The 8,731-nt window shown below is 47.1% G+C and overlaps 1 pseudogene across 1 annotated transcript; it reads right to left on the reverse strand.

Moving 5' to 3' along the window:
* Positions 1–734: 734 nt before the first annotated feature.
* LOC308641570 (aurora kinase C-like) lies at positions 735–1,553 on the reverse strand (annotated as a pseudogene). Its single transcript has one exon. The product of its transcript is annotated as an aurora kinase C-like (transcript).
* Positions 1,554–8,731: the final 7,178 nt, after the last annotated feature.

The following is an 8,731-nucleotide window of genomic DNA, read 5'->3' on the forward strand; positions in this document are numbered from 1 at the left end:
CAATGTAAATAAAGTGAAGTTTTCTTCACTAATAGGGTAAATACTTTATATTCAGCTTTTATTGCTATATTAAAGATCATCTGTACCTGACTACAAATACAGTTTGCCACCTTATCCAGGGATTCCATGTCCGCTGATTTGAACAACTTTAGATTAAAAATATTCAGAAAAAAAATACATCTACACTGAACGTAAACAGACTTTTTTTCTTGTCATTATTCCCTAAGCAATATGGTACAACTATCTACATAACATTTACATTGTATTAGGTATAATGAGTAATCTAGAGGTGATTTAAAGTATGTGGGAGAATGTGTATATGTAATAATAAGCAAATGTTATACTATTTTACATAAAGAACTTGAGCACCTTAGATTTTTGTATCTGTGGGAGCCTGGGAACTAATTCCCTGTGTATATCAAGGGATGACTATATTATATTAACTATATGTAGTCATTAATGAGCAAGACTTGAATTTTAGAAATTATTAAAGACCAGATTAATCTGGAAAATAAACTATTTTAATTGAAAATGCGTGGATTTTTAAAATTATTTGTATCATAATGCACTTTCTTTTTCTTTTTTCTTTTTTTTTGCACTAAATGATTTTGTTTTTATTAATTAGCATCCCATATTAAAAAAGACAAATGAGGGAGAGTTCCCTGGATACACACGAAGGATACAGGTAGATGGGCTCAGGAAGCCTTCTGAGTACTGGGAGGCAACAACACCCTCTAGGAGTGAGCCTTCACCCAGGGGTGCTCCAGGATCTGAGCCAGGGAACCCGCTCTGAGGGCTGATATCTAAGAAGCTTGGAGACAAAGTCCTGGGCCCCCACAGACATTGAGGGGGGAAACGTCACATCCATGTTGAGGATGCCTCCCTGGGTTTCACTCTGAGAGGTTCTTTCAAAGGGTGGCTTTCCCACCAGCAGCTCATAGCAGAGCACCCTGACGCACCATACGTCCACCTTCTTGTCATAGGTCCTGCCTTCCACTATTTCTGGGGACAAGTAGTCCAGAGTCCCACGTGTAGTCTGCCTCCTGAGGGAGAGAGCATGCACAGACCAGCCAAAGTCTGCAATCTTCACCTCACCCATCAGCCCCAGCAGCAGTTTCTCTGGCTTAATGTCCCTGTGAATCACCTTCTTGTCGTGGCAGTATGTCAGGGCATCTGCCAACTCCTCCATTATCGTTGCTGAAGCGCTGCTCATCTAAGGGGCCGCTTTTCTGCAGCAAGCTGTAGAGCTCACCCCTGGGAGCATACTCCAGAATCAGGTATACCTGTCATGGAAATAGCATCATGGAAATGGTTGTACAGGCATAGGGTGTTCTGGAGTTGTAGATGCCCCTGGATCTCGATTTCCCTGCGCAGCTGGTGCTCCAGTCCTGCCTTCTCAATCTGGGCCTTGAAGAGGACCTTCAGGGCCATGATGAAATGGTTCTTCTTCAGTAGAGCCAGGTAGACATTCCCAAATCTACCCTTGCCCAGAAGTTGCCCGATTTCAAAGTCATTGATTGCGAAGCGCTCAGGGCTGGGGTTCCAGGTTGCATCTGGCCTGCTGCAGCTCCTGCGGGTCTGTGCAGTACAGGAGAGGACCACCACCCCGGGTGGATGCTGATAAAGGTGAGGGCGAGCCAGGGCCCTCTTGAGCCCTTTGGAGATGGCGGATGGGGTCCAGATGGTCATGAAGACGGGGCCAAGGAAACACAAACAAAGGCGGGAGGTATTGTGGCGGGAAGTGCACTTAAAAAAAAAAATATATATATATGTATATATATTTTAGTTGTAGATGGATACAATACCTCTGTTTTATTTATTTTTATGTGGTACTGAGGATAGGACTCAGTGCCTCACACATGCTAGGCAAGGGCTCTACCGCTGAGCCACAACTCCAGCTCCTATAATGCACTTTCTCACATATCATCTTGTTTTGAATATGTGTGTGTGTGTGTGTGTGTGTGTGTGTTTCTTTTTTTTTTTTTTTTAACTTACAATGAAGAGAGGCAGGTAGAGCTGGGACTTTAAATCATGCCAAGTCTATCAATCACTGTTGAAGGCAATAGTGTAGAGCTAGAGACTTCATATACAACATTTTATTAATCTTTATAGCAACCACAAAAGATGGGAATTTTCCCCTTTTTAGAGACAGAAGACGTTAGGCAAATTGCCAGTACCCTCTAGGTAATAACAGAGAAACAGATCTGAAACCAGATCTGATGCCAAAGCTTATGTGTTGCTCTGCTCAATGCCAGGCCTATTTGGTTGGGAACATCTCCAGTTGTATTCCTCTGTGCCCTGGGCTACAGCACCACCTGCCTCAGTGGTCCTGCACCAGGATGGGCCTGGGATCAACCTCTGGTCCTTGCCTGGCCTACAGTGACTTTGCCTTTCTTGTTGGCTCTGTTTTAGCACAGGATCTAGGTTGCTGACATTCTTATCTGACTTGTTGATGGGAGATAGATGATGCTTATTTGGTGAGCTGGATGTCACAGGAAGCCACCCTTCCCAAAGAGGAGACAAGACAGCCCCTGGGAAGTTCCAAGTTAAGGGCAAAGGCCAATAGGGTCTTTCTGAGAATGTCATTCCAGAACTAAGCAGATTTCACTATCTAATTGCCATCTCTTGAGAATCTGCCATCTGGATGGTACTTGTCTATGTAATGAACTAATAAAAATAATCCAAAGATCGGCAGGGAGAAGTAGAAAGATTTTTTTTTTGTCAAGAGTTGTGATCTTGGTTCTATAAAATTGGTTCTTGAGATTTTGGGCAAGTTAACTTCTCTCCTGGGGATTCTAAGGTCAAATAGTTACCGAATCATCTTGAAGGTGCCCTTATTTCTGTAATGTTCCAAGTGTCTAGAGTTTCATTTTGGTGGTCCCTCAGGGTAAGTGGTTCTTAGAAAAGACCTGCCCTCCTGCATGGGCTTGTGGGTTGTTAGAACAAGCCTTGGGACTAGGGTCTGGCTATCTGTACTTGAGGGCCTGGCTTGTCACAGCACCCTGGCAGAGGTGGCAGTCTCTGTCACAACAACTTTGAGTGTAGCCTATATTTGAGGTTGGGGCAGGCAGAGGCTACATGGAGGGGAGGGAGCAGTCCCTGGTTCTGGGAAAGAACATGAGTGAATATGTTTCAGTGTGTGAGTAAGAGTACAGTGTGTGTGTGTGTGTGTGTGTGTGTGTGTATGTGTGTGTGTGTGTAAACGTGCAGTGTGAGTTTATTTATTCAGGGAGAGTTTGCAGTTGGAGGTGTTTGCCGGCAGAGAGCTGCTTGAGTGCTGTGTTTGTTTACTTAGCAGAGTGCAGGAGAGAGACAAGTGCAGGCTTTGGCTGTCTTGGGGGCCACATGGCATGAGAGTGGTCTTGGAGGCCATTTTGAAGGGTCTCCTGTTCTAAAGGTGCGGCTGGTTCTAGAGAGCCCCCTCTGGGACTCAGGCTCTGGTTTACCTTTCCCACTACTTATTCTATTCCTAACAATCCTCTCAAGCAGAGTACAGTTTCTTATTCCCTCCCAGGGTAACTAGCCCATCCTCTGTTCATGCTTGGGGGGGGGGTGGCGTTTCCTGGCTGCTGAGTGTTGGGGCCCTGAGAGGAAGTAGAAGAGAGGAAGAAGGAATGGTAGTCAGTAACAGAACAATTGGGTTCTAATCTGAGCTCGACTCATCAGTAACTGCCTGTCCTTTGGCAAATCATATAACCCCACTGGGCCTCCTATTCCCTGTCTGGAGAATGAGTTTGACTTCGGTTTTCCCGCAGCTATACATTTTTCAATTTCTCCTTCTCTTTCTCCTTCTTCTCCTCCTCTTGTTTTTTTTTTTTTGTTTGTTTGTTTGGTGCTGGGGATTGAACTCAGGGGTGCTTTATCACTGAGCTGCATCCCCAGCTTTTATTATTATTATTATGGTCTTGCTAAGTTATGGTGGCTGGTCTTGAACTTGGAATCCTCCTGCCTCAACCTCACTGGGATTACAGGCATGAGCCATCATGGCTGGACAATTTTTTCTTTTGAGAAGACTCAGAGATACATACCAACATCTTCCCATCCCATTGGTCCTGTCAACACAGCTCCCACTCTGTAAACTCAGGCTTGCTTTTACCCCTGCTCAAGAGCCTTTCCACCTCTTGGCTTAGACTCACTTTTCCAATGGGCAACTGGTTACATCTTCACAAGACAGAAGTCCCCTGTCTCTGAGATCGCTGACCTCAGTTTGTAGATCAGTCATGTATTCCTTGTCTTCAGGAAAAAGAAGACAAACCAGTAAGATATCTTCATGACTCCGGTCCAGCCTCAGTCACAGAGCAGAGGCTGGAACTGGCAGAGTTTCAGGGTCAGTACTTCCCAGCTGGGTGGCCCAGGGACTCCCCAGAGGGCTCCTACCTCCCTCCCCCTACCCTAAGGCCCCAGCAATGCGTGTCTGCAAGAGAGCACTGGCTCCTTAGACACAGGCTGGCTGGCAGCCAGGGGTGGTGTTCTGGCTCCTGTACCAGCCAGATGGGGTGGCAGGAAGGCCCTGTTAATCCCCCGGGAGAAAGCTCTTTGGCAAACAGAAAAAAGTGGTTGTCGGCACCATGCCCCTATCCTGGGGCCCGGGAACACCATATCCCCAAGACTTCTGGACAAATCTTGGGCCTTACTTTCTGTCCTCACACTCCAGCTTGAGCTGTGTCCCCAGCTGGGGCCATGTAGTAGGGAAGGAAGACCAGGTCCCTCCTTCTCAGGTTAAGACTTCTCTGTAATCTGTGGTCTACCCCTGTGCCTCTCAAAAACTGAAGAATTATGAAGCCAGCGGGTAGATGGGCACTTCATCCCCCTCTAGGCTCCAACCTTCTGTATCTGTTATTATTAGCTCTTGGGCTTTCCTAGCAATGTTTGGAGAAACAACCAGGATTGCCTGGCTCGGGACTACTAAGTCCCTCATCTCCTACACCATCAGCCTACCTCCCACATCTGCCCCTGATGCACATGCATGCACACATACACATCCATGCCAGCCTCCTGCTGCCCAGGCTGCCTTTTCTGGTGCCATATAGAACCAGATGAAGAGATGGAAAAATCACTCCAGGGCTAAAGAGAATCAGTGTGGAAAAATTGGTGGGGGTGAGAGGATGAAGTCAGATATAGCAAAGGCAGCCAGCTGGAAGGTTGTGTTCTGCCCAGCACACTTCCTACTATCCTCCCTTGGAACCAAGACTGGCCTGAGGGGCTAGGCCCAGCTTTGGTCTATATTTTCTCTGCATGACTACCTGGCACATCACCTGTGAGGAACTGCCAGCTTTCTGTTTCTCCAGGGGTCATGCCCTAGTACCAGTTCTGGGAAACAGGATTCTTGCCCCCAAGCCAATCCCTCCCCACACTCAGCTGTTGTCACACTTCCCTAGGCACCAAGCATTGGGGCATTTATGGTTTTTCCCTCCCTATGCTTGCCTTGTTCTCCATCCTCATTTCTCACAGCCTGGTAAGGCTTTAAACTTGAGCTGAGTGGTATGGGTTTCATTCTTCCCAACAGCAAAAAAGAATTAAAATCTGCTGTGAGTTGGTGAGCTCTCTATATTCCCAAGGGAGATGGTACCATTGGGGCCTAGAGAGTCATTTAAGCACCACTACCAGACTTGATTCAGAAAGGGGTGGTGCTTTGGTTCCTGGAGAGGGTCAGGAGTAAGGGTCAGTGGGAGACCCCACCAGGTCTTCTCAGGTCATGACTTGGTTCTGGCATTCCCAAGGGGAACACTCAAACCAAGCAAGGTCCACTGTGTCCAGGTGGAACCATTCCCAAACCAATTTCTATCAGGGATCATTTCCCAGAAACGTTCCAAGATGGGAAATCACAACTGAAGCTAGTTGTTTAGATCGGAAAATCTGGGTGTAATGTCATTAGAGAAACCAGTCTCCTCATATGAACCTTTGACTGCAACTTCTCCCTGCCCCTTGGCCTGTCTATTCCTCTCTGCCTGAGTCACGATAGCAGTCAACAACTTGGACATGGAGTTTTATGATGTGCCAAGTGCTCCCACGTGCACTGTGGCATTTACTCCAAACAGCCTTTTTAGCTCTACTTGGTGGAAGCCAGTACAGAGGTCCTGTGAAGCCATGGGCCCTATCCATGTCTTACAAGCAGGAGGCTGCAGGACATCTGACTTGAAACCTTGTTTTCTCTCCATGGAATACTTTCTGCTGGAGACTCAGAGAAGTGTGGAGCATCCTGATGCTTAGAGGGTGGAAAGGGGCTGACTGGGCTGGCTTTTAGTGGTAACCTCTCCCCTCCCAGGTCCTTGGGAACATACTTCTAAGAGGTCTTGCTCTCTTCTGAGACTCTCTTAACCCCTTCTTCTCCCCAGGTGTGAGACTCACTTTTCTGTGTGTGAGCCAAAGCTTTTCCTTTTCTTCTTTTTCTCAAGGTCGTCTGCCCCTGAGAGCCCTGTCTCTTTCTCCCTCCCTTCACCACTTCTTACTGCTGAATATTTTTGCCCTTGTTTTAAAAGTGGGGACAGTAGTCACCATGCAGAGATGACAGCACTCCACGGTGCTTGGCTCCAACTCAGTTCCTTCCCCTGTCCTCAGACCTACTATGTGCGTGACCTTGAACAGGAATTCAGACTCTTTCTGGCCTCTTCGTCTAGGAGCAGATGACTCTAGGTATCCAAACCTAGACTTGGGGAGGCAGAGTGAGGGAACAAACTCTGTTCCAGGCTCATTGGGTCCCCTAGGGCCACATGCCTTTCACCCTCTGACCTTAGAATCCCCCAGCCTGGCCTCTCGGGGAAGGAGATTGTGCAAAAGCCAAGTTTATCCTAAATAATGTGATGAATACATTGGAGGGGGTGGGGTGGGGTAGGTTTTATCCAAAACACATGTTATTTCCACTATTCTAGTTATCTTGGATATTTCCTGCATGTTTATCACCATGGTAACTGACTCAGCACGAAACCTCGTTTGCTGGGCCCTGGGGTCCGGCATAGTGACCATGTGGTGTCAATTTAAGCCTCTCAGTACTTTTTGGTCTTTCTATCTATCTCCCCCAGCATGTGTCTCTCTGTCTTGCTACTTTTTTATCTTTGTCTCTATCTCTCTCCCATTCTGTCCCTGGGTCTTTTCATCTTTTTTTTTCTTCCAGAAAATAGTTGCCTTTGTGTGATACAGGGTATCACCTATAGGTAGAACAGTGCCCTGCTCTCCCACTCCAAGCCCTCCCTTGGTCCCTGCTAGCAGTTCTTGACTAAGGATGTCCTAGGACAGACAGGAAAACTACATGACAGAGGAGGCACAAGTCAACTTTTGATGGAGGAAGGTCTCAGCTCGGCTTAGGTCTCCTTGTTTGAAAAAGGCCGTGCTATCTACCTGCTAGGTTGGGGGCCAAAGGCCTTGCCAGAAGGGTAGACTTAGGATCTGGGAGATACTGGTCAGAAAGATGTGGGCTTTCTCTTCCTGACTTTACTGGTTATATGGAAATGGGTGTCTACATCTCAGAGCCTTTGTTCCCTAGACTTTGGGAGTAGACAGGGACAGAAAGGCAGGGAAAGGACTCAAACTCTAAGAGAGAAGCAAAGAGGTAGAGGCTTATCAGCTGAAGGGCCATTAGGTTGTGAGGCTCTAGGCTGCCCAGGCACCCTCTCCGTGCCCAGTTCTTTCTCTCTGGGAATTGGGGTGTAGCAGAAACATGACAGACAGCAGTGTTCTCCCATGGAAGCACCAGGCAACAGGAAGGGTGTTGACCATAACAGTATGTGAGGGAGCTGGGCCAGCAGTCTGGAAAAGGCACTGTGAGCAGACGGAATGTAAACAGACAGCTCCTTGGGAGGTGAGGATGTCTTCTGGCCCTCTCTCTACCCCCAGGTCTTGCTTTCCTTCATGTCCATAAAATCCAAGACTGGGTGGATCTTGTTAGCCACTTTCTACCAAATTTATGGCATCCACACTCTTTTGGGGAGAACTTCTTGGACCATCTTCCAAACCTTTACATTTGACTTTGGCTATTTCTTATCATGCCCAATCCCTCAATAAGGTAAGCCTGGGAATTATAATGGACCCACATTTCCAGGCAGAGGTCATACCCACTATAAGATGGCTTGGAAAAGAGGCAAGGAACTAGAGTGTGGAAGAGGGACTGGAATCCAACAATGAGCCAGAAACTGTCTTCATCATGGCCACTACAAGCTCAGTTCAAGGCAGCAGCCTGAACTAAGTCCGAAGGGATTCAAGAAAAACTCCAGTCCTAATACAGAACTGAAAGGCCAAATGGGAAACTGAGGCAGGACCAAGTAGACAGAAGCTTAAGACAGTGGGTTGCCAGGAGTGGTCTGGTGTGAGTTATGGAACCAAATAGATGTGGCTCCAGTTTCAGCTCCACTCCAGAACCTTGAGCTAGTCAGAGCACTCTCTGAAGAGTATTCTCACCTGTAAGATGGAGACAGTACTGATTCTGTGGAGCTCTTGTAAGGAATAACTAAGATATTCTGTGGGAAGCTCCCAGAACAATGTCTAAGATCACACGGAAGACCCTTAATATGGTTCTTCCTGGCTGGGATGTGGCTCTGTGATAGAGCAAGTGCCTAGCATGCATGAAGCCCTGGGTTCAATCCACAATACTGAAAAAAAAAAAAATGTTTTTTCTTCTTTCCCCAGAAAGGGGATGTTTCCAGACCTAAGACTGAGGTGCTTCTTGTTTTTCTCAGGATGGGTCCAGTTCCTGTCTGGGACAACAGTGGGAAGGGGGAATGCTGATAGCTGAGAGAAC

This window comes from Spermophilus citellus, assembly GCF_964194105.1.
Source record: "Spermophilus citellus genome assembly, chromosome: 2".
NCBI classification, from domain to species: Eukaryota; Metazoa; Chordata; class Mammalia; order Rodentia; family Sciuridae; genus Spermophilus; species Spermophilus citellus.